The sequence below is a fragment of the Pseudophryne corroboree genome, chromosome 8, assembly GCF_028390025.1.
Source record: "Pseudophryne corroboree isolate aPseCor3 chromosome 8, aPseCor3.hap2, whole genome shotgun sequence".
Lineage (NCBI taxonomy): Eukaryota > Metazoa > Chordata > Amphibia > Anura > Myobatrachidae > Pseudophryne > Pseudophryne corroboree.
In genome coordinates this window covers 180965073-180983710 of record NC_086451.1, presented here as the reverse complement: position 1 = coordinate 180983710, position 18638 = coordinate 180965073, and the positions used below count along the sequence as shown (strand labels likewise).

Genomic DNA, 18638 nt, shown 5'->3' with positions numbered 1-18638 from the left:
CCGCACTAAATCGGGGTAAATAAACGGACCATGTTGTAACAGGTCCGGACGTAGTGGGAGCGGCCAAGGATCGTCTGCGAGTAATCCGTGAAGATCTGAGAACCAAGCTCTCCATGGCCAATGAGGCGCCACTAGTATGACTGTGACAGACTCTCTTTTGATCCGTTTTAGCAATAGCGGGAGCAGCGGAAACGGTGGAAACAGATACACTAGACTGTATGGCCACCAAACTGTGAGAGCATCCACCGCCACTGCCTCTGGATCTCTCGTTCTGGATACATACTGGGGCATTTGATGATTGTGGCGAGATGCCATCAAGTCCACCTGCGGGTAACCCCACCTCTGGACCAGCATGAGAAATACTTCTGGATTTAATGCCCATTCTCCTGGATGAAAATCCCGACGACTGAGATAATCCGCCTCCCAGTTGTCCACTCCCGGAATGAACACTGCCGACAATATGACCTGGTGGTATTCTGCCCAATTGAGGATTCGAGCTACTTCCCGCATTGCCATGCGTCTTCTCGTTCCGCCTTGTTTGTTGTTGTATGCGACTGCCGTCGCATTGTCTGATTGCACCTGAACCACCTGCGCCTGCAGGATGTGCACTGCCTGTCGCAATGCATTGTAAATTGCCCGGAGTTCCAGAACATTTATAGACAACAATCTTTCGTGATCCGCCCAGAGACCCTGGAGCTGAAGATTCTGAACTACAGCTCCCCAATCTCTGAGACTTGCGTCTGCCGTGAGAATTATCCAATTCCAGGTGCCGCACTGTTTCCCTGCGGTTAGATTCTGTACCCTGAGCCACCAGAGTAGAGACATTCTGGTCCTTGGAGACAACCTTACCCTGTGGTGAATCTGTAAGTGTGAGCCCGACCACTGTGCGAGCACATCCAGTTGAAAAGGACGTGAGTGAAATCTCCCGAACTGAAGTGCTTCGAAAGCCGCCACCATTGTGCCTAAGAGGCGAATGCACAAATGAACCAAGACTATGCGTGGCTTGAGCACTAATTGTACCAGATGACGAATGACCCGTACTTTCTGTTCGGGTAGGTAAATCCTTTGGTCTACCGTACCGAGAATCATACCTAGGAATTGAAGTCGTTGGGATGGAACTAGATGTGATTTCTTGAAGTTGACAATCCAACCGTGGTGAACCAGAACATTGTTTGTCAGCAATGCCTGTTGAAGGAGTATTTGTTGAGACGGAGCTTTGATGAGCAGATCGTCCAAGTATGGAACTATTATCACTCCTAGAGATCTGAGATGAGCTATCAACACAGACATCACCTTGGTGAATACCCGAGGTGCTGACGAGAGGCCAAACGGTAGAGCCTGAAACTGATAATGGTTCTGTCGTATTGCAAACCGCAAAAACCTTTGATGAGGAGGCCAAATCGGAATGTGTAAGTACGCATCCTTGAGATCCAGCGCAATCATAAACTCCTGTGGCTCTAGACCTGCAATTACTGATCGCAGAGATTCCATCTTGAATCTGTAGTAAGTGACGTACTGGTTGAGGCCCTTTAAGTTCAATATTGGCCTGACCGAGCCATCCGGCTTCGGTAGTACAAACAGACTGGAATAATAACCCTGACCCTGTTGGTGCACAGGGACCGGAACCAAAACTGCTGCGTCCAGCAAAGACTGAATGGCAGTCTGCAGAATCGCCCTCTTGTCGTCCGACCGAGGCAGTCCTGTCCTGAAAAACCGCATTGGCGGGGGACAGTCGAACTCTATTTTGTAACCTGTTAAAGCTAGATTGCGGATCCACCCATCTGTGGACGTCTGAAGCCACGCCAACTGGAATGACTGAAGACGTGCTCCTACAATAGGAGATCCGAGATGGGCTGGGAGCCCGTCATGCCACTGGTTTACCGGTGACTTTAGTATCCTGACGAGTGGTATTGGCTCATTGGAAACTACGTCCCCGACCTCGTCTACCTGTTGTGGCCGTTCCCCTGCCACGCCCGCGAAAGGACTGAGGTGTAAAAGATTTGAACGCCGGTCCAGAATATCTTTTTCTAGGCACTGTTGGAGGAAATGGTAAGAAAACCGACTTTCCTCCCGTGGCCTCAGAAATCCATTTGTCCAATTCAGGACCGAATAACCTCTCGCCCTCATAAGGTAATGCTTCTATTCCTTTTTTGACCTCTGCCTCAGCTCGCCAAGAGCGTAGCCAGAGCGCACGTCGTGCTGTGACTAGTGATGAAGAAAGGCGAGAAGTAAGCTGACAGACGTCAGTAGAAGCTGTACATAAATAGTCAGCCGCTTCCCAGATTTGATCAGCGAGAAGTATAAGATGATCATCAGTTAAGGCAGATCTGAGTTCTGTTATCCATACCATTAGTGCTTTAGTTACCCAAATGCCACTCAACCCAGGTCTAAGCAGCACTCCTGCCACTGTATACATGGACTTTAGCATAACCTCTATTTTACGGTCCGAAGGGTCCTTGAGTGTAGTTGCAGCTGGTACTGGTATGGTTAATTTCTTTGTAAGTTTAGACACAGATGAATCCACCAACGGCGGATTCTCCCATGTAGCTGTCATAGACTTTGGAAAAGGATAGCTAGACCTAAATCTGTGAGGTACAGAAAACCATTTAATCCGGATTCTTCCTTGTTTCTAGTAACATTTTATTAAGATATTCTGACACAGGAAAACAAACTGGAGTTCTTTGTCATTTAGTAAAAACGACCTCATCATTTGTCAGAGGCTCCTCAGTTTCTGTAAAATTCAGAGACTGACGCACTGCTCTGATGAGATTATCAATACCTGGCCTGTCAAAATCGTCACCCTCTGACTGCTGGTCTACTTCGCCTTTCTCACCCATATCTTGTACAGTGAGGTCTGGCGAAGAATCATCAAACATTAACATAGCAGCCGGTAGCTTATAGGAAAAAGGAAACTTATCCCCTTTAGTCAAAGAAGATCTGGACCTTTGGTAAGGCTGAGACCCCTCAGGAAGTTCTAGCGGTCTCACCCTAGATTCAGATCTTGCCGCCTCTCGCTCCTGCTGAGAGGCGGCCAACTCTGATTGCAATCCAGCTAAAACATCTGCTAATATAGCCCATGGCGGGTCCGGGGTTGAAATGGGATTTGAAACCGGAGCAGGAATTGTATTTGTTTCAGAATTTACAACACATACTTTACATGTGGTAAATCCATCAGGTAATACACCCTTACAGACATTGCAGTAAACCTGCTTCTTGGACTTTGCTGGTGTCTTACTCATTATGCAAAAAAAAAAAAAAACAATACAAATACAAAGACAAAGAACCTGTGCGACTCAGTAAATAGCACTAAGGTGTCTCTATATCTCTGGCCAAATGTTGCAGTAATATGTCTGATCCCAAAATCCCTCTAACACCCCAGCGCCTTCAATGGTGGAGAGATGTAATACAGGAAATTCTGAAAAGAAACAGGAAAAAACAGGAAGCATGGTTTAATATGTCCCCATGCTCACAGAATATCACAAAGTGCAAACATTAATCTATGTAGCAGATTATACTTAAATGCATATATGCCATTCCTGTTACTTATCTATACAGCGCTGCTGGCTCTGTGTTAGGTCATACATACTTTTAAAGAAGTGTGCCTCCCCCTCTCCCCCGTGCTCCGTGTACCGCTACTCTGTACACGGAGACCAGCCTATAACTGTGCGCCCTCCGGAAGTGCATCAGAGCAGACGATATGCCGCGTGGAGCGGCCTCCAAAGACCAGCGTGGCTCAGCGCAGCGGAAGAGACATTCACACAGCGGCGCTGGAAGTAGCGGCGGGCGGCTGCGGGCAGCGGCCCGGCACAAATACACACACAGTAATCCCACACAGCGGGGCGGCAGCATGAGCTGACCGCCCCAAACAACATACCTGGACCCTGTGGTGAGGGCAATGACGGGGCTTCTCTGTAAGCACTGTCAGCCTTTTACTGCAGGTGTCCTGCACGTGGAAGTGAGGGAGCTCTTCAAGAGAGGTCCGACACCCACAGCTGCAACAGCAGCATTCACTATCCCAAACCCTCGCCTTCTTGGAAGGGGGAAAGGGATGTTTCAAAAATAATCAAAGGAAAAAAAATCAATAATTGTGGATCCACTTCCACAAGCCTAGTTGCTCGGTGAGCACCGAAAAAACACTGAGGTACTCTGGGATATGGAGGGGAGGTATAGTCAAAGTTTAACTATTCAGTGCCTAGTTCCTGTGGAACCGTCCATATCCCAAGAGTACTCTAGTGACCCCTAGTGGATAAAAAAGAAATTGGCATTCCTTTTGCTGCTTGCTGGTGCTGTGTTCTGTACCTGTGGAAGAAAGAGACTGCACTTCTTGGGCATTAACCCCTGGTTTCCCATCCGGAGCCGAACACCTACCTGCACCCAAAGTCGCCTCAGTGGCCTTTTCCCCCCTTGCTGCCAAAAGATTTCTGCACCAATTATATTCATCCTAAGCTGGAAGTCAGAACGCTGCACTTCCAGACCTTCACTTTTAGCTTCTGCACCAGCAGTAGAAGGTTCACACAGCATGGGCGTCGGCCCAGTAAGGTCGTAGCAATTACTGCTGCACCTGGCACATTAGTGTCCTGTGCACCCTTTCCTGCCTGCATCACAGCTGAATCTTGAGGAGATGCCTCCCCAGTTCCAATCTCTGCAGCCACCGGTACCTCCGCAACAGAACTTTGTCTGATTGACAGACCTCCATTTCTTGAGTATCTTTCACCACAGCCTCACAAGAAACAACAGGTATATTACTTTTTGCTTTGCCTTTCTCCATAAACCGCTTCACTGCCAGTTGAGCTTTAACCCTTTCAAGGTCAGATGTTAGTAGAAGTAGCTCTTCTTTCAGAATTGACCTCTCCCATTTATAGCATGAGTTTCTTTTCTTCTTTTTACTTGCTATTTTATTGTTCAGAGCCAGGTTTCCTCACTGCAGTTCTTTAATAGGGTAATTCTCATACGTCTCCATCTCTTCCTCATCCTCTGTGTCTCCCGGGGATGCCGGAACATTCTCCCCAGCATCCAAAGGCCGGGACCCCCCTCCCCCTGCTTCACTAAAAGTCAGGCTGGCAACAGCTGCTGCCACTCAATCTTGAGTTAAATCTTCACTCAGAGGAGCACCCTCCTGCAGTTTGGGGGAGTCCGCATTAATGGAACAACTGGCCCTTTCTGCCACTGGCTGGCCGCCTATTACTGTGGCTCCAGTGTGTACTGTCATAGCACTTACAGTGCTCCAGACGCAGTCCATATTCAGGGAGCCTTCTCCCCCGGTGAAATCCATCTCACCCAGGGAAGCCAGCAGGAAAAGCCCCTGTGTAAATCTCTCTGCAGCTGGAGATCACCTCCTCACAACCTGTTTCTTGCACACTCAGCTCACTTCTGCAGAGTCTCCACCCACAGGTGCAGGGAGTGCAGCTGCTATGGGGCCCAGAGATGAGAGGGACCACCTTCCCTGTCACAGTAACATGTGTTATATACAAGGGCATAGCTACTGTAGGTGCAGGGAGAGCAGCTGCTATGGGGCCCAAAGTTGAGAGAGGACACCTTCCCTGTCATAGTTACATGTGTTATATACAAGGGAATAGCTACCAAGTGCAGGGAGTGCAGATGCTATGGGGCCCAGAGCTGAGAGGGACCACCTTCCCTGTCACAGTTACATGTGTTATATAAATTTTTCACTATTGGTTGGTACATAGGCGGCCTTACAATCTTTTGCCTTGGAGCTTACAATATATCTACTTATGTCCCTGGACCTGTTCATTGTAATGTGGTAGAAAATGAACTGGAGGGCATCATAATGTTAAATAATATAAACTGGGACACTGTAATGCGGCACAGTATGAAGTGGAGGCACTATATAATATGAACTGGGGACGCTGTATGTCAAAATGTGAATTCAGAGTACTGTGTTGCATACTGTGTACTGTCAACCCTATATGGTAAATTACAGCCTCTTTCCAGCAATGTTTCTGGAAGTATTTCAGAGTTCAATAAAAGGCTTTTATAGCTAATGCAGAAGTGGTGTGCTAACACATCAGCATCTGTGCCTATATTCTCAAATTTATCTTCAAATGTATGCTCAGTGTAACAACACAAATGCACGAATATCACACAGAAATAAAGGTATCTGATACCGTGAATAGGCTTTTTGGTCCCCTGTGCCAGAGCTAGAATTTTTCCAATACGTACATAAGGCACATGCTCCGTGGGGAAGGGGCATGGCATGATTGATTCCAGAGAAAGGTCATGTTATGATGCCACTTCCCACATTTATATATATATATATAGATATATATATATACAGTATATAATACACACGGGATTAGTATGATATACTGACAGCCGGGATGTCGGTCATCAGTATACCAACAACGGCATCCCGGATGTCAGTATGCCGGCATCGTGGCGAGTACAAAGAGTCCCCTTGCGGGCTTGCTGCACTCGCCACACTGCTGGCTCAGTGGCTCAATGCACTCAACACAGTGTCGTGTCGTGGACACCCACTAGTTGGAATTGACCCTGTTAGCCAGGATAACGGCTCTCAGCATTGTCAAGGGTTGGGATTCCGGCGTCAGTATCCTGACCACCAGGATCCCAACTGTCAACAATTTAACTGCACCCATACACACATTTATAGAACACTGCAAGAAAATGGATTTGGACATAAGTCCTCTTTATACAGGTTGAGTATCCCATATCCAAATATTCTGAAATACGGAATATTCCGAAACACTGAATTTTTTGAGTGCGAATAAAATAGTGAAACCTTTATTTTCTGATGGCTCAATGTACACAAACTTTAATACACAAAGTTATTAAAAATATTGTATTAAATGACCTTCAGGCTGTGTGTATAAGGTGTATATGAAGCATAAATGAGTTGTGTGAATATACACACGCTTTGTTTAATGCACAAAGTTATAAAAATATTGGGTAAAATGACCTTCAGGCTGTGTATAAGGTGTATATGAAACATAAATGCATTCTGTGCTTAGGCTTGGGTCCCATCACCATGATATCTCATTATGGTATGCAATTATTCCAAAATACGGAGAAATCCCATATCCAAAATACTTCTGGTCCCAAGCGTTTTGGATAAGGGATACTCAACCTGTACCACATTCATGCACTTAACTTGAGAGCTTGTTGTTATTCTGTTACAATACCCTTTATTAAATAACACATTTCAATATACTGCCATACCAAGGATTCAAACCTATAACCTGTTGAATTGTAATCAAACACCCTACTCATTAAGCTATTTGAACCCGCATTAAAAAAAAAAACTATGAACACTATATAAAGCTACTGGTACTTTGTAAAACAATAATCAGCATTGCACATCCAATTCCTTTCAGCCACACACTACATAGATCTGCTCATCCGCTATGCTGATCATTTTTTCACAAAGTACAAGGTAAGCTTTAAATAGTTAGAATTCTCTATCTTAGAATTATCTACCTTTCTATGCAAGGACAGATAGCTCAATGAATACATGTCTGACTGCAATGCCACAGGCAAATAGGTTCGATTTGTTGGGTGACAGTGAAAGCGTTTTACTGTAGACTGTGAGTAAGACATCATTCGTTTATTTTCTATATCTGTAATTTTTTTTATTTAGTTATATTTATTACAATATAAAGAGCTGCAAAACTTTACTGCTCACATTCGCTGTGGTAAGTACTTTATTACAGTGGTTCCCAATCTTTTTTTCAATCACGGCGCCCTAGAGTATCAGAATTTCTTTCACGGCACCCCTAGACCAAAGGTTTCTTATCGAGAAATAAAGAAAAATATTAAATTAAGTAAATTTGTGCTTATATGTCATCATTAGGGTCAATTGTGTGGTGAGGGACAAGATTTGCTTCTGTTTGTCCACATACTTTATGATTGCCAGCCACCACCACTGGCTTTGCCTATTACATTGGACATAAATAATTTTAATTGGTCCTGGACCACCAACCCGAGGCACCCCTGCAAGTGTCCTGAGGCACCCCAGGGTGCCACGGCACACAGTTTGGGAACCACTGCTTTATTACATTCTTTTGTAAATAACAGTGGTAGATTAAAACTACAAAGGGCTCTGGGAGGTGCTCAAACCATGGGCTCCCACTTCAGAGTTTCACTGCCTGAATACTCATAATTATTTTCTAATGAACAAATTTGTCTTTAAATTTAAACTTGACACACAAAACATATATCTCAAACCAAGTGTTTTCATAAATGCCACAAGCTATTGATAGACTTTACATGCTGTATATGTACAGTATCTCTCTCTCTGTATTATGACACATATACATATATATTATATTATATATCTATGTAATATATCTATAAATACACATAATATATAATATCTATGTCATTATCTCAGGAGGGGACACAAAAATTTGGGATTTTTAATTTTGGATAAGGGATACTCAACCTGTATCTATATTTATAAATGTGAAAGCCCTTACTCACTCACTCACTCACTCACTCACTCATCACTAATTCTCTTATTTCCCAATATGTGAGGAAGCTAAATGTAACATAGGTATTCTTCAGGTGGGAAATAGGAAAACTACATAATTAGAATTTTAATAAACCTCCCCTAAGGGGATGAGAAAGGGGGTTGAAATAATGACATCATTACCGATGCGTGGATTGCGTTGTGTGAATGGTAACGCCCAAACAAACAAAATAAAAATGTGAGTTGTACATCCAGTGTGTAGAATTTAATAAACTACAAAAATGTTCCTTTCACTTTTTACCGTATCTGCTATGGGTGCTCCTCGTGTAACGAAAAGAACCATGGATTAATATTTCTCTTACATCCTAGAGGATGCTGGGGTCCATATTAGTACCATGGGGTATAGACGGGTCCACCGGGAGCCATTGGCTCTTTAAGCGTTTAATAGTGTGGGCTGGCTCCTCCCTCTATGTCCCTCCTACCAGACTCAGTTTAGAAAATGTGCCCAGAGGAGCCGGTCACAGCTAGGGGAGCTCTACAGAGCTTTCCTGGAAAAAGTTTATCTTAAGAGTTTATTTTTTTACAGAAGGCTTCTGGCAACAGCCTGCCTGCATCGAGGGACTGAGGGGGGAAGCAGTGTCCACTCTGCGGGGTCTGAGCCACTGACTCCGCTGACTGGACATTGAGCTCCAGAGCGGACAGATCGCGCCCCGCCACAGGGGAACGCTAACCCCGGCAGCCAGCCGCCACCCCCTTGCAGAGCTGAAAGTGGTGAGTGAGTGACTGTCCCTCCTTACAAGTGAATGGTCAGTGTGAAGAGGGCGGCTTTTTGGGGAGGAGCAGCGGCACTGCGGTGCGGCGCTGTGAGGGGCGCCCTGAGCCAGCACCTAACCCTACACTGACCATTTCCAGCCTGTCGGGTCCGCGGATCTTAGCCAGCAAACAAATCCTCAGGCCAGCATAATCTCACAGGAGCGGGAAGACAGTGCCATTAAGGGGGCGGAGCTTCTCCGTAGAGCGGACCTAGCAGCGTTCAGCGCCATTTTCCTGCCTGCAGCTCACTGCCAGTGGATGAACAGGTCCCTCCAGAGCAACTCCAGCTATCTGTACGGTACCAGGGGATTGTAGAAGGGAGGGAAGGCTGTGTAAAGGCTGTGTCACCTATTAAGGGACACAGTCAGCGCTGGTTAGGGTCTCCCTATACCTATAATAGCGCTGTGTGTGGGTTGGCTCCAATCTCTGTGTCTCTGCCATTCTGCCATTCTTGGGGGTACCCTGTGTGTTTGTGGGGTGTTTGGTGTGTATGTGACAACATGTCAAGGGACACTGTTTCATATGCTGCAGAGGATTTATCTTCCCAGGAAGACTCCATACCATATAATCAGGATTGCACTGGTGTAGCGCAGATCCCAGCTAGAGAGCCAGAATGGTTAGGCTCCCTGCAGGGGACTATTTCTCAGATTTCTGATAGGGTTGCTAGGACTGAGTATGCCACTCAAGTTCTGCAATCCTCTATGGTCGTGTGGTCTGATACTGCTTCCTCGGGGTACCGTGCGGTGCATTCTCACAAACGTGCACTTGCCAACCTTATGCAGGATGACACGGACACCGATTCTGACACTGTAGACGGTGACGGGGATGTGTCAAGGGGGACAGCATCACTTGCTAAGGGGGTGCAGTTGATGATTGAAGCTGAAAGGGATGTGTTACACATTACTGATGCAGCTCCTGAGCAGGTGGAGGAGGCCTTTTTCACAGACAATAAAAAGCTCCCCTTCACCTTCCTGGCATCCAAAGAATGAAATGCTATCTTTGAAAAAGCCTGGGAAAATCCGGAAAATAAATTCCAGATCCCTATGAGGGTCATGGATGCTTTTCCCTTCCCAGAGGAAGATAGGAAGTAATGGGAGTCCCCGCCGATAGTCGACGCCTCTGTCTCTGGGCTGTCCAAACAGGTGGTGCTGCCAGTCCCGGGATCCACCGCGTTGAAAGACCCGGCAGATCGAAAGGTGGATGCTACGCTAAAATTCATTTACACGGCTTCAGGGGCTATATTGCGGCCTACTATAGCCTGTGCTTGGATTGCATGTGAATGTCCTTGAGTGGCCCAGCCAGAGCCCAGGCTTGAATCCGGTTGAACATCTCTGGAGAGATGTGAAAATGGCTGTGCACCGACGCTTCCCATCCAACTTGATGGAGCTTGAGAGGTGCTGAAAAGAGGAATGGGCAAAACTGCCAAAAAAGATAGGTGTGCCAAGCTTGTGACATCATATTCAAAAAGACTTGAGGCTGTAATTGCTGCCAAAAGTGCATCAACAAAGTATTGAGTAAAGGCTGTGAATACTTATGTACATGTGATTTCTTAGTTTTTTATTTTTAATAAATTTGCAAAAATCTCCCAAAAACTTTTTTCACATTGTCATTAAGGGGGTTTGTGTGTAGAATTTTGAGGGGGGAAAAATGAATTTATTCCATTTTGACATAAGGCTGTAACATAACAAAATGTGGAAAAAGTGAAGCACTGTGAATACTTTCCAGATGCACTGTAAATAATTGCAAACCTCAAAAATGGCTTTACACTTTTCAGCAACCAACACTGAATAATTCCGGAAAATCATGACTTTGTGGGATTGGACCACAAAGGAGGTACAGTACGGTAGGCGGTCAAGATTTGCTACTTAGCCTGATAGTCCAGGAATCTCCCTATGACAGAATGGGGCCTATTTTTGCTTCTCTGTCTTTCTGGGTCTAGGCGGTGGGATCCCACTATTTGGGGAGTGCCTAACGTGTCCACAATATCTAAAGCAAGAGGCAAATCCTTAGCAAGAAAGTTGAGGAGCTGCAGACCCTTGTAGGACTCAGGTATAACTCTAAACCAAAGGTTATTTCTACAGTGTTGATTTTCTAGATCATTTACTTTTAAGGGACTGAATGGTAGAGGAGTGAGAAGATGTGTCATCTTGGATGGTATGTACTCCAATCTCCATATCGCTAACCCTTGTTTTCAATGTCTTTAAGCAACCAGCAAGTGCATCAATTCTAGCTAGAGCCGCCTCTATTTTCATTTCAGTGCTCTCCTATTTTTTATCAAATTGTAGCAAGAGCTTCTTAGAAATGGTCTCTGCCATTTCAGTCGTGGGCAAGGTGGAAATAGGGATAGTGCCCGTGGCAGATGTTCCTGAAGACTGTGATGCATCTGATGGCTTTCGAGAATGAGATGGGGGAGCAGGTTTACCTGATCCATGCTTAGATCTGACCATATTGCAGATGGTGGTGTGTCTGAGGGGTTGGATGAGTATTCTTTAGCCAAACATCTGTCTTTACCCCGTGGGCCAATAGGCCACTGCAGGGTAGATACAAAAAGTGTGTTGTCACCAAAGTTCTGCAAACAATTGTAAATTTCACCAGATAGATTACACACGGGTTACGATAATAAAATTGAAGTAATACCCCTAAAATAACATATGGGATCACATAATTACAGATTCAAAGATGGTGATTAATGCGCAAGACTAACAAGTATAGCTATGACAATTGAGATAATTAGTGTGAGAACTGTAAAGCTTACAATTTCACTTTAGACCACTAAGTGGGAGTAGTGACACTGTCCCACATCACAGACTGCTAAATAAACTCAAGAGTGTTGGATTGGATTATAAAACAGTTAAATTGATAAGACCCTGGTTGCAGAAGCGGAAATAAACAGTTGTAGTAAACAGAGTGCATTCTATGGAGGGAAATTTACCAGTGGAGTACCCCAGGGATCTGTACTTGGACCATTGCTCTTTAATATCTTTGTTGGTGACATTGCAAATGGTATTGAAGGGAAAGTATGATTTTTTGCAGATAAACAAAGATATGCAACAGGGTAAACACACCAGGAGGGGTAAAACAAATGATTGATGATCTAAGTAGACTTGAGAAATGGTCAAGAGCGTGACAACTACAGTTTAATGCTAAATATGCATTTGGGTCTCAAAGTCCCAAAGGCTCAATGTAGTATCACGGGTACTATAATGGAAAATACTGAGGAGGAAAGGGATTTAGAAGTTACTATTTCAAGTGACTTAAAGGCAGGAAAGCAATGTTACAAAGCAATGAGAAAGACAAGATGGATGCTTGGTTGTATAGGGAAAGGAATCAGTAGCAGAAAAAAAGAAGTAATAATGCCACTGTATAAGTCATTGGTACCACCTCATCTGGAATACTGTGTCCAGTTCTGGAGGCCATACCTTCGAAAGGATATAAATATATTAGAGAGCGTACAAAGAAGGGCAACATAAATGGTGCATAGCCTACATCACAAAACAAACAAAGTACAGTAGGGAAACATTCTTCAAAGGAAGAGAAGTATTAGAACTTGTGGACATACACTGAAAATGGAGGAAGGTAGGTTCTGGGGAAATGTAAGAAAAATAACTTCACAGAAAAGGTAGCGGATAAGTGGAATAGCCTCCCATCAGAGGTTGTAGCAGCTAAGACAGGAGAGTAATTTAACCATGCCCACCTGTCCTCTATGTCGGGTTGCCGTGTGAGTGCGGGTGGCGGTTAGTGGGGGGTGCGGCTAGGGGGATCAGGATGCGGGAGACTTGCCCACTTCCCCAGGGGCCGGTAGTGCCACTCGATTTTTGTGAGCCTTCCGGCCTTTCCGGGAGAGTAGGCAAGTATGACAAGAACCTTTCAAATTATCAAGTTGAATTATAAGATGCAATATTAATATTTGCCACTAGATGGTTGCATACACCGTGAAATACAAGAATTTGGTTAGGAGCATTTAAAGAGTAGTAAACATGCAGCCAAAACACAACTTTGATCTCAGGCAATGCTGACCTAAATCAAGATGACAATATATGTAGAGGACGTATAAATTGTATATACAGAGAAATGTGGGCTTAAGTGCTTGTAAAAGCTGCTCCAGTATGCAGAGCTATTAAACTTTTGTGTTAACAGCAATGCTGCAAGATGATATGAGTGACTGTCAGGAGCTGCTTAACTAAACTGGACAATCCTAAAAATAATAAGAACAACTAAAAAGTGTTAAATGTGGGAGACAATGTACACAACAAAAGTACAGAACTGTATGATACAGTATGGAAAAGCAGCACATTTAAATAATAAGTAATAATCGGTAGGCAGTTCGTTTCCTAGCTGTCGGGATCCCGGCGGTCAGGATACTGACACCGGAATCCCAACAGCCAAGAGAATTCCGTCGGTTGGAATCCCGACCAGGGAGCAGAATCCCCACTCGGGGGGGGCATTAGGATAATGTAACCACCTGTCACTACAGACTGTAATTACTACCTGACGTGATAGCAGAAACCCTGATGGAACAGGTACTGTAAGTGAAAAGTAGTATAATGAAAGTTCCGGCAAGCAACGCTGATGATTTTGTAACTCCGATGCTTGATCCCAGATACGATGGAGTCAATTGTTCAAGATGTATAAGTCACTGCGGCACCATGCCCTGTAAATGTCCAGGACAGATAATGTAAGCCACTGATGTATGTCCAGGACAGATAATGTAAGCCACTGAGGACAGATAATGTAAGCCACTGATGTATGTCCAGGAAAGATAATGTAAGCCACTGATGTATTTCCAGGACAGATAATGTAAGCCACTGATGTATGTCCAGGAAAGATAATGTAAGCCACTGATGTATGTCCAGGACAGATAATGTAAGCCACTGATGTATGTCCAGGAAAGATAATGTAAGCCACTGATGTATGTCCCGGACAGATAATGTAAGCCACTGAGGACAGATAATGTAAGCCACTGATGAATGTCCAGGTCAGATAATGTAAGCCACTGAGGACAGATAATGTAAGTCACTGATGAATGTCCAGGTCAGATAATGTAAGTCACTGATGAATGTCCTCCAGGACAGATAATGTAAGCCACTGAGGACAGATAATGTAAGTCACTGAATTATGTCCAGAACAGATAATGTAAGCCACTGATGAATGTCCAGGACAGATAATGTAAGCCACTGAGGACAGATAATGTAAGCCACTGATGTATGTCCAGGAAAGATAATATAAGCCACTGATGTATGTCCAGGACAGATAATGTACGCCACTGAGGACAGATAATGTAAGCCACTGATGTATGTCCAGGAAAGATAATGTAAGCCACTGATGTATGTCCAGGACAGATAATGTAAGCCACTGAGGACAGATAATGTAAGTCACTGATGAATGTCCAGGACAGATAATGTAAGCCACTGATGAATGTCCAGGTCAGATAATGTAAGCCACTGATGAATGTCCAGGTCAGATAATGTAAGTCACTGATGAATGTCCTCCAGGACAGATAATGTAAGCCACTGATGTATGTCCAGGACAGATAATGTAAGCCACTGAGGACAGATAATGTAAGCCACTGATGTATGTCCAGGACAGATAATGTAAGCCACTAAGGACAGATAATGTAAGCCACTGATGTATGTCCAGGACAGATAATGTAAGCCACTGAGGACAGATAATGTAAGCCACTGATGTATGTCCAGGACAGATAATGTAAGCCACTAAGGACAGATAATGTAAGCCACTGATGTATGTCCAGGACAGATAATGTAAGCCACTGAGGACAGATAATGTAAGTCACTGAATTATGTCCAGAACAGATAATGTAAGCCACTGATGAATGTCCATGTAAGCCACTGAGGACAGATAATGTAAGTCACTGATGAATGTCCAGGTCAGATAATGTAAGTCACTGATGAATGTCCTCCAGGACAGATAATGTAAGCCACTGATGAATGTCCAGGTCAGATAATGTAAGCCACTGAGGACAGATAATGTAAGTCACTGAATTATGTCCAGAACAGATAATGTAAGCCACTGATGAATGTCCAGGACAGATAATGTAAGCCACTGAGGACAGATAATGTAAGCCACTGATGTATGTCCAGGACAGATAATGTAAGCCACTGAGGACAGATAATGTAAGTCACTGATGAATGTCCTCCAGGACAGATAATGTAAGCTACTGATGAATGTCCTCCAGGACAGATAATGTAAGCCACTGAGGACAGATAATGTAAGTCACTGATGTATGTCCTCCAGGACAGATAATGTAAGCCACTGATGAATGTCCTCCAGGTCAGATAATGTAAGCCACTGAGGACAGATAATGTAAGTCACTGATGTATGTCCTCCAGGACAGATAATGTAAGCCACTGATGAATATCCTCCAGGACAGATAATGTACGCCACTGAGGACAGATAATGTAAGCCACTGATGAATGTCCAGGACAGATAATGTAAGTCACTGATGTATGTCCAGGATAGATAATGTAAGTCACTGATGTATGTCCAGGACTGATAATGTAAGCCACTGAGGACAGATAATGTAAGTCACCGATGAATGTCCAGGACAGATAATGTAAGCCACTGATGAATGTCCAGGACAGATAATGTAAGTCACTGATGTATGTCCAGGACAGATAATGTAAGCCACTGAGGACAGATAATGTAAGCCACTGATGAATGTCCAGGACAGATAATGTAAGCCAATGAGGAGAGATAATGTAAGTCACTGATGAATGTCCAGGAGAGATAATTTAAGGCACTGATAAATATCTAGGTTAGTTAATGTAAAGGGAATGGAGAGGGTTGAAGACAAAGGTGGGGTGAGTAGGAGACAAGGGGTCAATAGAGGGCACCCAGGGAGGGGGGTGATACACATGGTGGGCAATAAATTAAGAAGAGTAGAGGAGAAAAATGAAGAAGTGTAAAGGTGTGAGATCAACAAAGTTAGTACCAGGCAGCCATCATCAGGATGTCAGAGGCACAGATTAAGTCGGCTCTCTCCGAATTAGCCTTTCCACTTCCACAAACAGCCGCAGATGACCGCTGATGGAATCATAGGGCCGTTCGGGGCTCCAAATACATGACACCACAGGGAAAGGTGAACAGTCCCAAAGATGGTATGGGAGAGGAGGCCATAGGGCAGCCATTACTGGGACTTGTAGATCACTACAGAGTACTCCATGGCACCACATCCAGATGGCAAGTAGCCCATGTCTGGAAAGGGTAGATGCTAGAACCAAGTTGGAGAAAGGACCTCTGAGGTCATGGGGAGGAGCTAGGCTGGCATGATAGTTTATTCACTATCCATGCCACCCACTACTCCCTTTAGTAACCCGGCGGCAAGCAAAGCGGAGCGAGCCACCGAGCCCGAAGCGTGGCGAGCGAACATGCTAGATGCTAGAATCAAGTTGGAGAAAGGATCTCTGATGTCAGGGGGTAGAGCCACGACACCAGGAGGAGGAGCTAGGCCAGCGGGATAGTTCTTCTATCCACACCACAAACTACTCCCTTTAGTAACCCGTTGGCATGCGAAGTGGAGTGGAGTGAGCCGAGCCCGAATCGTGGTGAGTGAAACGAGCCAGTGAGGGTACATTTTGGGTACCCTGTTCAGGCATGGCTCCTCCCCTGGTGATGACAGAAGTCCCGTCCCCAACTTGGTTTTAGACCTAACCTTTCGGGTATCCTGTTTGGCCCTAGCTCCTCCCCCTGGTGCAGAGGTCCTTTCTCCATCTTGGTTTTAGCCATAAGCAATCAGCCATGGGTGGAGGTGTATGTGAGGCCGCCCACGCCGAGCTTTGCACCGATGCTATAAGTAAGCAGAGTCCGGAGGAGAATCGTTTTTACTAGCAATACAGACACCAAAAGATTCTCCTCCACTGGGGCTGTATAATGAGGTGGATGAAAGTTCTAATATAGAGCAGTAAGTGGAGAATTGGAGTGGATTTCAGCAATCTCAGCTATGACGACATTCAGCCGTTCTCAATGGTCAACCTACCAGAACTCTTAAACAGTTGTTTTACATTGGGAATAAAAATGTTCCACCAATGTACAACTGAAAGGTGTAAGCTATGTCCCAATAAAAGTGTAGGGTCTGAGCTCTGCCATCTTAGAACTGGTGCAAAAATCCAGAACTTTTGCAGAGCACAGCCCCTAAAAATACACCCTCTCCACCCCTTTTCTAATTTCAGTCATTGCCAATATGAATTTAATTTGTGTGTTTACTCTAAGCTTCAGTATAACATCATTATTCTGGCCAACTGCACCCATCAGCCAATGTATACTATTGCCCCTTTACTCTTCTGTTGACTTACACACTTTGACAGAATGCTTTGCACACTTGTGCAAATTAAAGTGTATGACACTAACTTCAGAATATTCAACAGTGATCTATTTTAATAGGTATCCATTCAGATGGTCGACAATGTTAAGGACGACACTCATTAGGTCGACTACTATTGGTTGACATTGACATGGTTGACATGGACAAATGGTCGACACATAAAACGGTCGACATGGCTTTTTTGAGAGAAAAAAATAGATTTTTTACTTTTTCATACTTTACCATCCACGTGGACTAAGATTGGGAATAGTAACCTGTGCCGAGCGCAGCGGTATAGGAGCGAGGCACCTTGCCCGCAGCTTTGCTCGCCATACAAGGTAACGTGGTACACTAATTAGGGTTCCTGGTCATGTTACGGAAAAAATTACACAAAAAACAAGTAACAAATCCATGTCGACATTTTCATGTGTCGACCTTTCATGTGTCGACCATTTGTCCATGTCAACTATGCCAATGTCGACCAATAGTGGTCGACCTAATGACTGTCGACCTTAACATTATCGACTGTTCATACCGTAACCATTTTAATACAATATGGGGCTGATGCGGAGTCGAATGCATGTCGGCTGTAATTGTAGCCACATTGAGTGCAGAGTTGTACTTACCTCTGTGATTGGACTGCTCCTATGTGTGCATTTGGACTAACAGTTATCATTATTAACGGTGTGCACTATTCCGATCCCTGGTGCAAATGATCCATCTGAAAATAGCTGTAATTACGCATACACACAACTCTGCATAGCCCACAATCCCAACCATCACGCTCACGCTAATCTTGGCCTATATGCAAACATCTCATTACCACCCATTTAACCCCTTCAGCTATAAATGGAGATGCAAATAAATTGTATAGCCTGTAGTCATATACGCTAGGGTCTGACCATGCGCAGTGCAAAAAGATACAAGATACATCCGCGAACTTGTGTTCAACTTTGCATCAGCCCTTATGTGATTCATAAGATTTGTGTTACCTAGTGCTCTGTGATAATATATGGTTGTCAATGGACAGTTTTGTTCTGGAGAATTCTCTTATTTGATGTAAAT

General features: G+C 44.5%; 1 protein-coding gene across 1 annotated transcript in view; it reads left to right on the top strand.

The window, feature by feature from the left end:
- LOC134949800 (rho GTPase-activating protein 6-like) overlaps nucleotides 1-18638 on the top strand; it is a 612536-nt gene that overhangs the window by 523272 nt on the left and 70626 nt on the right. The gene's annotated exons all lie outside the window — the stretch shown is intronic.